This window comes from Coffea arabica, chromosome 6e, assembly GCF_036785885.1.
Source record: "Coffea arabica cultivar ET-39 chromosome 6e, Coffea Arabica ET-39 HiFi, whole genome shotgun sequence".
Lineage (NCBI taxonomy): Eukaryota > Viridiplantae > Streptophyta > Magnoliopsida > Gentianales > Rubiaceae > Coffea > Coffea arabica.
Genome location: NC_092321.1, coordinates 44,538,472 through 44,552,102, shown reverse-complemented (window position 1 = coordinate 44,552,102; position 13,631 = coordinate 44,538,472).

Here is a 13,631-nt window from a genome sequence, read left to right as displayed (position 1 = left end):
TCACAGAACGCATTCCAGCGGAAACATCATAACTCAGGTTCTCCAAGTCCAAATCCAGAAATTCCAAAACCAGATAAAATCTAAGAAGCAGGAATACATTTATCAGAAGACCTCAACAACCAATTCAGAAGCAATTCCAGCCAAAACAACCAATTACAGTCGCAAATCCCAATTTCGGGTAAACCAGAACAGCAATAGTAATTTCGACTTTTCTCACTCTACGCTACTCCGATTGACCTGAAATTTTGTAGGGACCTTTAAAATTTCATTCCCTACAACTGTCATGTTTTAAGAAAAGGCCAATTCGGCCTCTATCTAGGACTTAAAATTTCGGACAGAATGAAGAACCAAGAACCCTAATTTTCCAGATTTCTTCCAAAACAGAATTTACTTGCAATCTTCCACTTTTTCCACCTTCTAGAATCATTAAACATCATTTCCAATCATCATACATAACCACATAATCATACTCATATTAAAACAGAAAAATCCCCAAAAATAATAAAAGTTCATCCATCCAACCACAACTCAAAATATAATCCATCAAACCATCTCTTTAGCCATCACAAGTCTCTAATTTAGCATAATCAAGAACAAAGAAAGGATGGCTAGACATGATACCTTCAAATATCAAGAAAGGTGATGACTTAGGGATTTTTCTTCCAAAACAACTCCACCAAGAGCTTCAATCTTCCTTAGCTAGCAAGTTTTATGGAGTGATTTGCAATTTAATCGGTTGGAACTCAAGATTTGGACAAGAAATTGAAGTGCAAGATGATGGATTTTCTCTCTCTTTTTCTCTCAAAATTTCGTCCAAGACAAGCTAAAATGGAGAGAAATTGGGTCCAAATTGGTTTTAGTAAAGTTAGAAAAGTCTTGGTCAAAAGTCAAGGTCCAATGGTTTTGTGACAAATGGTCCTTTAGGGTTTTAATCTTATCTTTTTGTCTCTCCAATACAAATATCTTAACACATTGTAAAATAATATCACTTAATACAAAATTCCAACAAGTTGTCAAAAATATAATGCATTTACCGCACTTGCGGGTCCCACGTCCAAAATACGCTTTTAATTTCTCAAAAACTAACCGATACTAGAAAAATCATTTTAAAACTATCTTTGCTCATAACTTTATCTGGGGAATTTTTCTAATCAAGAAAATGTAGAAAAGGCGGGCGTTTAAAAAAATAAACCCTAGAAAATTAGAAAATTTCCGGGTTTTCAAACTCATTTTTTTTCGGGGCGTCACAAACTCCCTTCCTTAAAAGAATGTCGTCCTCGACATTCCCTCTTGTACCAATCAAGTCAAGACATCCCGCAAAAATCTCTCAAGAGTCAAATCAAACCCACAGTCCGGCATCCTAAACTTAAGCCTAGGAAACACTACAGAGATCTGAATCCTAAGCTCTGATACCAACTGTGACGACCCCACCTCCCCCTAAGGCGAACCAGAGGGTTCGGCGGCCCGCCTGCCCGGCTCTCGCCGGGACTCAGTCGTTCACTAAAGTCCTCAAATGAATTACAAGAATAAACCTCAAAGATACAGCACATGGTCCACAAATATACATCCAAGTCTCCAATAATTACATGTCAAAAGCAAAGCGGAAATAATTCCCAACTATACATAAAATGATTTCCAAATCCAAACGGTACAAAATATAACAATTCCAACTAAGCCATCCAATCACGTGAATAAGCACAACAAGTCCTTCCTTCGCCTTGAGCCCTGTGGAGGGGAATAAAATATTTTTGGGGTGAGCTAGAAGCTCAGCGAGTAACCAGGAAAATCATTAAACAAATATATTTCACAATGTTGCATTTAGATCATTTCGATGATGTCATGATTCAGAGATCAAATGTACGTTTAGTGCTCTCGTGAGCCGGTGAAATCACAGCACTTGAACACCCAACGCTCAAATAGATCATTTAACATTAACATTAACATTAGGAGGGAGCCCCTTTTTGAGCTCCGGAGCCATTTGCTCCGTCATGTCACGAACTCACGAAAATGGTGGAGACGTTGGTGTCCAACACAAGACTTTCCCAGAACTCATTGAAGCCAAATCATGTCATGAATTCACATGCAAGCACGCATGAGATGCAATCGAGTACATAATGCAAGAAACATTTCACAAGTACTTTGAAAATAGTTTAGGGTCACTCACCTCCACGGCTCAGAAATCATCCAGCATATAACATTGCCTTGCTCAAATCCAAGTCTTAGTTCACAAACTCAATGCAATCAAATCCCTTCAAAGTTCGGACAGCACTTCCCCTGAATTTGCTAACTTTTCCAGCCATCATGGCTTCATTATTTCCACATTCCAACCCAAAGGTACACACACAACAACAAGTTCATCCAATAGCCATTCAGCAAGCTCCAAGTAGTACTAGTACAAGTCAAGCTAGGGAAAAGTCCGGAAATGAAAGTTAAGCTCAAAACCAGAAAAACAGTTTTGACGTCATTTTGCGGTAATGGCACCAAAGGTACTACGATTGTCGGATGAAGGTAAAAGACTCACCGTTTCGAAGCTAAGAGATAGGGGTACAATATTACAGAAGGTCACTCAACCCAGTTTCGAGTGTAACCAGGTCAAAAATGCAAGAAACTATACCAGAATCACAAAAACAGATTCACAGAACGCATTCCAGCGGAAACATCATAACTCAGGTTCTCCAAGTCCAAATCCAGAAATTCCAAAACCAGATAAAATCTAAGAAGCAGGAATACATTTATCAGAAGACCTCAACAACCAATTCAGAAGCAATTCCAGCCAAAACAACCAATTACAGTCGCAAATCCCAATTTCGGGTAAACCAGAACAGCAATAGTAATTTCGACTTTTCTCACTCTACGCTACTCCGATTGACCTGAAATTTTGTAGGGACCTTTAAAATTTCATTCCCTACAACTGTCATGTTTTAAGAAAAGGCCAATTCGGCCTCTATCTAGGACTTAAAATTTCGGACAGAATGAAGAACCAAGAACCCTAATTTTCCAGATTTCTTCCAAAACAGAATTTACTTGCAATCTTCCACTTTTTCCACCTTCTAGAATCATTAAACATCATTTCCAATCATCATACATAACCACATAATCATACTCATATTAAAACAGAAAAATCCCCAAAAATAATAAAAGTTCATCCATCCAACCACAACTCAAAATATAATCCATCAAACCATCTCTTTAGCCATCACAAGTCTCTAATTTAGCATAATCAAGAACAAAGAAAGGATGGCTAGACATGATACCTTCAAATATCAAGAAAGGTGATGACTTAGGGATTTTTCTTCCAAAACAACTCCACCAAGAGCTTCAATCTTCCTTAGCTAGCAAGTTTTATGGAGTGATTTGCAATTTAATCGGTTGGAACTCAAGATTTGGACAAGAAATTGAAGTGCAAGATGATGGATTTTCTCTCTCTTTTTCTCTCAAAATTTCGTCCAAGACAAGCTAAAATGGAGAGAAATTGGGTCCAAATTGGTTTTAGTAAAGTTAGAAAAGTCTTGGTCAAAAGTCAAGGTCCAATGGTTTTGTGACAAATGGTCCTTTAGGGTTTTAATCTTATCTTTTTGTCTCTCCAATACAAATATCTTAACACATTGTAAAATAATATCACTTAATACAAAATTCCAACAAGTTGTCAAAAATATAATGCATTTACCGCACTTGCGGGTCCCACGTCCAAAATACGCTTTTAATTTCTCAAAAACTAACCGATACTAGAAAAATCATTTTAAAACTATCTTTGCTCATAACTTTATCTGGGGAATTTTTCTAATCAAGAAAATGTAGAAAAGGCGGGCGTTTAAAAAAATAAACCCTAGAAAATTAGAAAATTTCCGGGTTTTCAAACTCATTTTTTTTCGGGGCGTCACAAACTCCCTTCCTTAAAAGAATGTCGTCCTCGACATTCCCTCTTGTACCAATCAAGTCAAGACATCCCGCAAAAATCTCTCAAGAGTCAAATCAAACCCACAGTCCGGCATCCTAAACTTAAGCCTAGGAAACACTACAGAGATCTGAATCCTAAGCTCTGATACCAACTGTGACGACCCCACCTCCCCCTAAGGCGAACCAGAGGGTTCGGCGGCCCGCCTGCCCGGCTCTCGCCGGGACTCAGTCGTTCACTAAAGTCCTCAAATGAATTACAAGAATAAACCTCAAAGATACAGCACATGGTCCACAAATATACATCCAAGTCTCCAATAATTACATGTCAAAAGCAAAGCGGAAATAATTCCCAACTATACATAAAATGATTTCCAAATCCAAACGGTACAAAATATAACAATTCCAACTAAGCCATCCAATCACGTGAATAAGCACAACAAGTCCTTCCTTCGCCTTGAGCCCTGTGGAGGGGAATAAAATATTTTTGGGGTGAGCTAGAAGCTCAGCGAGTAACCAGGAAAATCATTAAACAAATATATTTCACAATGTTGCATTTAGATCATTTCGATGATGTCATGATTCAGAGATCAAATGTACGTTTAGTGCTCTCGTGAGCCGGTGAAATCACAGCACTTGAACACCCAACGCTCAAATAGATCATTTAACATTAACATTAACATTAGGAGGGAGCCCCTTTTTGAGCTCCGGAGCCATTTGCTCCGTCATGTCACGAACTCACGAAAATGGTGGAGACGTTGGTGTCCAACACAAGACTTTCCCAGAACTCATTGAAGCCAAATCATGTCATGAATTCACATGCAAGCACGCATGAGATGCAATCGAGTACATAATGCAAGAAACATTTCACAAGTACTTTGAAAATAGTTTAGGGTCACTCACCTCCACGGCTCAGAAATCATCCAGCATATAACATTGCCTTGCTCAAATCCAAGTCTTAGTTCACAAACTCAATGCAATCAAATCCCTTCAAAGTTCGGACAGCACTTCCCCTGAATTTGCTAACTTTTCCAGCCATCATGGCTTCATTATTTCCACATTCCAACCCAAAGGTACACACACAACAACAAGTTCATCCAATAGCCATTCAGCAAGCTCCAAGTAGTACTAGTACAAGTCAAGCTAGGGAAAAGTCCGGAAATGAAAGTTAAGCTCAAAACCAGAAAAACAGTTTTGACGTCATTTTGCGGTAATGGCACCAAAGGTACTACGATTGTCGGATGAAGGTAAAAGACTCACCGTTTCGAAGCTAAGAGATAGGGGTACAATATTACAGAAGGTCACTCAACCCAGTTTCGAGTGTAACCAGGTCAAAAATGCAAGAAACTATACCAGAATCACAAAAACAGATTCACAGAACGCATTCCAGCGGAAACATCATAACTCAGGTTCTCCAAGTCCAAATCCAGAAATTCCAAAACCAGATAAAATCTAAGAAGCAGGAATACATTTATCAGAAGACCTCAACAACCAATTCAGAAGCAATTCCAGCCAAAACAACCAATTACAGTCGCAAATCCCAATTTCGGGTAAACCAGAACAGCAATAGTAATTTCGACTTTTCTCACTCTACGCTACTCCGATTGACCTGAAATTTTGTAGGGACCTTTAAAATTTCATTCCCTACAACTGTCATGTTTTAAGAAAAGGCCAATTCGGCCTCTATCTAGGACTTAAAATTTCGGACAGAATGAAGAACCAAGAACCCTAATTTTCCAGATTTCTTCCAAAACAGAATTTACTTGCAATCTTCCACTTTTTCCACCTTCTAGAATCATTAAACATCATTTCCAATCATCATACATAACCACATAATCATACTCATATTAAAACAGAAAAATCCCCAAAAATAATAAAAGTTCATCCATCCAACCACAACTCAAAATATAATCCATCAAACCATCTCTTTAGCCATCACAAGTCTCTAATTTAGCATAATCAAGAACAAAGAAAGGATGGCTAGACATGATACCTTCAAATATCAAGAAAGGTGATGACTTAGGGATTTTTCTTCCAAAACAACTCCACCAAGAGCTTCAATCTTCCTTAGCTAGCAAGTTTTATGGAGTGATTTGCAATTTAATCGGTTGGAACTCAAGATTTGGACAAGAAATTGAAGTGCAAGATGATGGATTTTCTCTCTCTTTTTCTCTCAAAATTTCGTCCAAGACAAGCTAAAATGGAGAGAAATTGGGTACAAATTGGTTTTAGTAAAGTTAGAAAAGTCTTGGTCAAAAGTCAAGGTCCAATGGTTTTGTGACAAATGGTCCTTTAGGGTTTTAATCTTATCTTTTTGTCTCTCCAATACAAATATCTTAACACATTGTAAAATAATATCACTTAATACAAAATTCCAACAAGTTGTCAAAAATATAATGTATTTACCGCACTTGCGGGTCCCACGTCCAAAATACGCTTTTAATTTCTCAAAAACTAACCGATACTAGAAAAATCATTTTAAAACTATCTTTGCTCATAACTTTATCTGGGGAATTTTTCTAATCAAGAAAATGTAGAAAAGGCGGGCGTTTAAAAAAATAAACCCTAGAAAATTAGAAAATTTCCGGGTTTTCAAACTCATTTTTTTTCGGGGCGTCACAAACTCCCTTCCTTAAAAGAATGTCGTCCTCGACATTCCCTCTTGTACCAATCAAGTCAAGACATCCCGCAAAAATCTCTCAAGAGTCAAATCAAACCCACAGTCCGGCATCCTAAACTTAAGCCTAGGAAACACTACAGAGATCTGAATCCTAAGCTCTGATACCAACTGTGACGACCCCACCTCCCCCTAAGGCGAACCAGAGGGTTCGGCGGCCCGCCTGCCCGGCTCTCGCCGGGACTCAGTCGTTCACTAAAGTCCTCAAATGAATTACAAGAATAAACCTCAAAGATACAGCACATGGTCCACAAATATACATCCAAGTCTCCAATAATTACATGTCAAAAGCAAAGCGGAAATAATTCCCAACTATACATAAAATGATTTCCAAATCCAAACGGTACAAAATATAACAATTCCAACTAAGCCATCCAATCACGTGAATAAGCACAACAAGTCCTTCCTTCGCCTTGAGCCCTGTGGAGGGGAATAAAATATTTTTGGGGTGAGCTAGAAGCTCAGCGAGTAACCAGGAAAATCATTAAACAAATATATTTCACAATGTTGCATTTAGATCATTTCGATGATGTCATGATTCAGAGATCAAATGTACGTTTAGTGCTCTCGTGAGCCGGTGAAATCACAGCACTTGAACACCCAACGCTCAAATAGATCATTTAACATTAACATTAACATTAGGAGGGAGCCCCTTTTTGAGCTCCGGAGCCATTTGCTCCGTCATGTCACGAACTCACGAAAATGGTGGAGACGTTGGTGTCCAACACAAGACTTTCCCAGAACTCATTGAAGCCAAATCATGTCATGAATTCACATGCAAGCACGCATGAGATGCAATCGAGTACATAATGCAAGAAACATTTCACAAGTACTTTGAAAATAGTTTAGGGTCACTCACCTCCACGGCTCAGAAATCATCCAGCATATAACATTGCCTTGCTCAAATCCAAGTCTTAGTTCACAAACTCAATGCAATCAAATCCCTTCAAAGTTCGGACAGCACTTCCCCTGAATTTGCTAACTTTTCCAGCCATCATGGCTTCATTATTTCCACATTCCAACCCAAAGGTACACACACAACAACAAGTTCATCCAATAGCCATTCAGCAAGCTCCAAGTAGTACTAGTACAAGTCAAGCTAGGGAAAAGTCCGGAAATGAAAGTTAAGCTCAAAACCAGAAAAACAGTTTTGACGTCATTTTGCGGTAATGGCACCAAAGGTACTACGATTGTCGGATGAAGGTAAAAGACTCACCGTTTCGAAGCTAAGAGATAGGGGTACAATATTACAGAAGGTCACTCAACCCAGTTTCGAGTGTAACCAGGTCAAAAATGCAAGAAACTATACCAGAATCACAAAAACAGATTCACAGAACGCATTCCAGCGGAAACATCATAACTCAGGTTCTCCAAGTCCAAATCCAGAAATTCCAAAACCAGATAAAATCTAAGAAGCAGGAATACATTTATCAGAAGACCTCAACAACCAATTCAGAAGCAATTCCAGCCAAAACAACCAATTACAGTCGCAAATCCCAATTTCGGGTAAACCAGAACAGCAATAGTAATTTCGACTTTTCTCACTCTACGCTACTCCGATTGACCTGAAATTTTGTAGGGACCTTTAAAATTTCATTCCCTACAACTGTCATGTTTTAAGAAAAGGCCAATTCGGCCTCTATCTAGGACTTAAAATTTCGGACAGAATGAAGAACCAAGAACCCTAATTTTCCAGATTTCTTCCAAAACAGAATTTACTTGCAATCTTCCACTTTTTCCACCTTCTAGAATCATTAAACATCATTTCCAATCATCATACATAACCACATAATCATACTCATATTAAAACAGAAAAATCCCCAAAAATAATAAAAGTTCATCCATCCAACCACAACTCAAAATATAATCCATCAAACCATCTCTTTAGCCATCACAAGTCTCTAATTTAGCATAATCAAGAACAAAGAAAGGATGGCTAGACATGATACCTTCAAATATCAAGAAAGGTGATGACTTAGGGATTTTTCTTCCAAAACAACTCCACCAAGAGCTTCAATCTTCCTTAGCTAGCAAGTTTTATGGAGTGATTTGCAATTTAATCGGTTGGAACTCAAGATTTGGACAAGAAATTGAAGTGCAAGATGATGGATTTTCTCTCTCTTTTTCTCTCAAAATTTCGTCCAAGACAAGCTAAAATGGAGAGAAATTGGGTACAAATTGGTTTTAGTAAAGTTAGAAAAGTCTTGGTCAAAAGTCAAGGTCCAATGGTTTTGTGACAAATGGTCCTTTAGGGTTTTAATCTTATCTTTTTGTCTCTCCAATACAAATATCTTAACACATTGTAAAATAATATCACTTAATACAAAATTCCAACAAGTTGTCAAAAATATAATGTATTTACCGCACTTGCGGGTCCCACGTCCAAAATACGCTTTTAATTTCTCAAAAACTAACCGATACTAGAAAAATCATTTTAAAACTATCTTTGCTCATAACTTTATCTGGGGAATTTTTCTAATCAAGAAAATGTAGAAAAGGCGGGCGTTTAAAAAAATAAACCCTAGAAAATTAGAAAATTTCCGGGTTTTCAAACTCATTTTTTTTCGGGGCGTCACAAACTCCCTTCCTTAAAAGAATGTCGTCCTCGACATTCCCTCTTGTACCAATCAAGTCAAGACATCCCGCAAAAATCTCTCAAGAGTCAAATCAAACCCACAGTCCGGCATCCTAAACTTAAGCCTAGGAAACACTACAGAGATCTGAATCCTAAGCTCTGATACCAACTGTGACGACCCCACCTCCCCCTAAGGCGAACCAGAGGGTTCGGCGGCCCGCCTGCCCGGCTCTCGCCGGGACTCAGTCGTTCACTAAAGTCCTCAAATGAATTACAAGAATAAACCTCAAAGATACAGCACATGGTCCACAAATATACGTCCAAGTCTCCAATAATTACATGTCAAAAGCAAAGCGGAAATAATTCCCAACTATACATAAAATGATTTCCAAATCCAAACGGTACAAAATATAACAATTCCAACTAAGCCATCCAATCACGTGAATAAGCACAACAAGTCCTTCCTCCGCCTTGAGCCCTGTGAAGGGGAATAAAATATTTTTGGGGTGAGCTAGAAGCTCAGCGAGTAACCAGGAAAATCATTAAACAAATATATTTCACAATGTTGCATTTAGATCATTTCGATGATGTCATGATTCAGAGATCAAATGTACGTTTAGTGCTCTCGTGAGCCGGTGAAATCACAGCACTTGAACACCCAACGCTCAAATAGATCATTTAACATTAACATTAACATTAGGAGGGAGCCCCTTTTTGAGCTCCGGAGCCATTTGCTCCGTCATGTCACGAACTCACGAAAATGGTGGAGACGTTGGTGTCCAACACAAGACTTTCCCAGAACTCATTGAAGCCAAATCATGTCATGAATTCACATGCAAGCACGCATGAGATGCAATCGAGTACATAATGCAAGAAACATTTCACAAGTACTTTGAAAATAGTTTAGGGTCACTCACCTCCACGGCTCAGAAATCATCCAGCATATAACATTGCCTTGCTCAAATCCAAGTCTTAGTTCACAAACTCAATGCAATCAAATCCCTTCAAAGTTCGGACAGCACTTCCCCTGAATTTGCTAACTTTTCCAGCCATCATGGCTTCATTATTTCCACATTCCAACCCAAAGGTACACACACAACAACAAGTTCATCCAATAGCCATTCAGCAAGCTCCAAGTAGTACTAGTACAAGTCAAGCTAGGGAAAAGTCCGGAAATGAAAGTTAAGCTCAAAACCAGAAAAACAGTTTTGACGTCATTTTGCGGTAATGGCACCAAAGGTACTACGATTGTCGGATGAAGGTAAAAGACTCACCGTTTCGAAGCTAAGAGATAGGGGTACAATATTACAGAAGGTCACTCAACCCAGTTTCGAGTGTAACCAGGTCAAAAATGCAAGAAACTATACCAGAATCACAAAAACAGATTCACAGAACGCATTCCAGCGGAAACATCATAACTCAGGTTCTCCAAGTCCAAATCCAGAAATTCCAAAACCAGATAAAATCTAAGAAGCAGGAATACATTTATCAGAAGACCTCAACAACCAATTCAGAAGCAATTCCAGCCAAAACAACCAATTACAGTCGCAAATCCCAATTTCGGGTAAACCAGAACAGCAATAGTAATTTCGACTTTTCTCACTCTACGCTACTCCGATTGACCTGAAATTTTGTAGGGACCTTTAAAATTTCATTCCCTACAACTGTCATGTTTTAAGAAAAGGCCAATTCGGCCTCTATCTAGGACTTAAAATTTCGGACAGAATGAAGAATTTAGTAATGATCAACCAAGTAGATTCGAAGACAATAGCAATATTGATCAGAGAAGCAAGTTTAGATAAGCAATGAAGATTTTATTAAACAGAAATGTAAAATAGAGAAACAAACCAAGTGTCTACCAAGCTTTACCCAAACTTGAAGACTAAACACTAGGAAGAGCAACTTCTCTTTGATGAACGAAGATCAACTAGATGTACAATGGAGGGAGCACTTCCTCCTTGCCCTAAGCCTCACTTAGTCAAGCTAGGAAGTTTTACAATCACTCAGAAAACCCTCAACAAAGCTACACTAAAGATCCTTTCAACCACAAAAGAAATGCTCAACAGAAATTCACACCACTTTAAAACAAATCTGCTTTGGAGACTATTTTCTGGCTAAAATATCTCACTAGATCTTGTAAACAAAGTGTGCCAAAATTCCTACTTCGTTCAGACCAGTTTGATTTTAAAGGGAACCAGAAAATGGGCTTCATCAATGCTTCCAACGGATAGAAGGCAGCTGAAGAGTCAACTAGCCGTTGGGGCTGTCGGACGTCCGACGATCAAATCATCGTCCGAACCAATCGTCCGATGGCATCCAAGTTGACGTTCGGACGTCCGATGCGTCTTGATCGTCCGACACCGCAGCGTCCGATCGTAGGCAGAGAGTTGGCAAGTCAGCTTGGAATTTTTCGGACGTCCGATGCGGTTGATGAGCGTCCGATGGCAAGCGTCCGATCCTTCCGGACGTCCGATGCTTCCTCACGAGCGTCCGACAGAGCTTCCTTCTTGATGCTCTTTATCCTTTCGGACGTCCGACGTGAGTATCCTGTTTTTGCTTCTTCTTTTGGTTGAAATGCATTTCATGACCTATTCATACCTGATTCTTTGATATGTAAAGACACTTATAATCGAAGAAGGTTAGATACATTTCAAAATACCAAGAATAGCAAAATTGTCATACTTAAAGGACAGTATCTTTGATTGGAACAAAACAATGACTAAATTCATTCATTTTATTCCAATCTTGTTTGCCACATCCAAAGCAACGTAGTCAGGAGATAAACGAACATATGCTTTCTTTGTTCCATCAGACCTGATCAAAGTGTTCACTTTCTTGGTTAGTATAAACATTTCAAATTACTTTGTGATCATCAAAACCAAGAATAACATTCTCCCCCTTTTTGATGATGACAAAACAAAGGTTTGAAATGAAATTTTATGATTGCAATGAAAACTCCCCCTTTCAAAATAGACAAGAACTCCCCCTGTCTTAGTGAATCACAAAATTTGGAAAACTCCCCCTCACAAGGCTGCCCATCCGAGTTAAACAATTAAGCATATCAGCCAATCCAAATTTAAACAATCAATCCAACATATCCTAACATCACCAATCATCAATCATGCCAACATCACCAATCATCAATCATCTCCCCCTTTTTGTCATCACAAACGGGCAACCAATCACATCACCACATCCACAAATTCACAAATTTAGACAAGTTCACACATCAAAACTTAGACCATCAATCAGAATAGACAATCCACAAATTCATTACATTCACATAAGCAGAATAGACAATCATTCATCAAAATATTCAGACATCCATCAAAACAGTACTTAGACATCCAAAACGAAACTTAAAATATCCATTACATTACACATTCATTGTTGAATACTACAAAAACATAAAAGAGACAAACAACATGCAAATGTCCTAAATGATGAACTAAGTGGATCCAGGTGTCCTCCGAGAGAGCTGATATTGATCAAGATCCTCCTCTTCAGTTTCTTCATCATCTTCAGCAGCCTCTTCAACTGGTGCCTTGCCTTTATCTGATGTAGAGGTGCCATGAGGAGTCACAGGGGTTGAAGAACCAGGATCCGGAATTGATGAACTTGGATCAGTGGGGTGTGACTCTTTGTCATGGGAAACTTCCTCAACAACAGGGGGGGGAAACAGGAGGTTCTTTTTGTCTAGGAAGGCAGTTTGTTGCTCAGAGGACATAGTGAGCATTAGACCATGTTCAAGAAGAAGAACATGCTGTTTGAGTTCACGAAGGAGCTCAATTACTTCATCACTGGAAGAGGAAGATGCTTTAGTGGCAGACTTCCTAGGGTGAATGGGAGTGAGTGAAATGGGTGAAGGATCATGTGCAGTCTTAGACCTAAGTTCACTAGAAGATGCACCCTTATAAGCCCACAGATTATCTTTGAAAACAAGATTTTTCCTTTCAAAATACCCTTTTGTAAAGGCATAAGAAGATGCTTCTTTAGGACAAACACCTAGAATAGGGACTTTGTTAAACTCAAAAATCTTTTGAAGAAACTTTCCATAAGATAATTTTCTGCGAGAATCAGTGGCATAGCGAAGTAAGAACTTGCACATGACAAAACCAAAATCAATACGAATTTTTTCTTGAAAACAATAAAAGAGGTACAACTCCATTTTGTTTGCATCAGTTCTGTGCCCATCAGTGGGCACAAGCAGGTTTGAAATGATAGAAAAAGCAATTAAATTCACAGGAGCCAGATCATTCAATTTAGCATCAGCAGGTGAGGAAAAACTTCTTTTGAAATAGGTTAACATTTTTGTCCCATCAAAATGATTTGCAGCAGTAGGAAGCTCTTCATAAGAAAAGAAATTAGCAATCTTATCTTTGCATAAACGTTCAATGGTAGTATTTAAAATGGAGTTCACAATTTCAGAGTCAATGATTAAGTCTACCCCATTAACCCTGGAAAATATTTCAGTTGGGTCAGAAC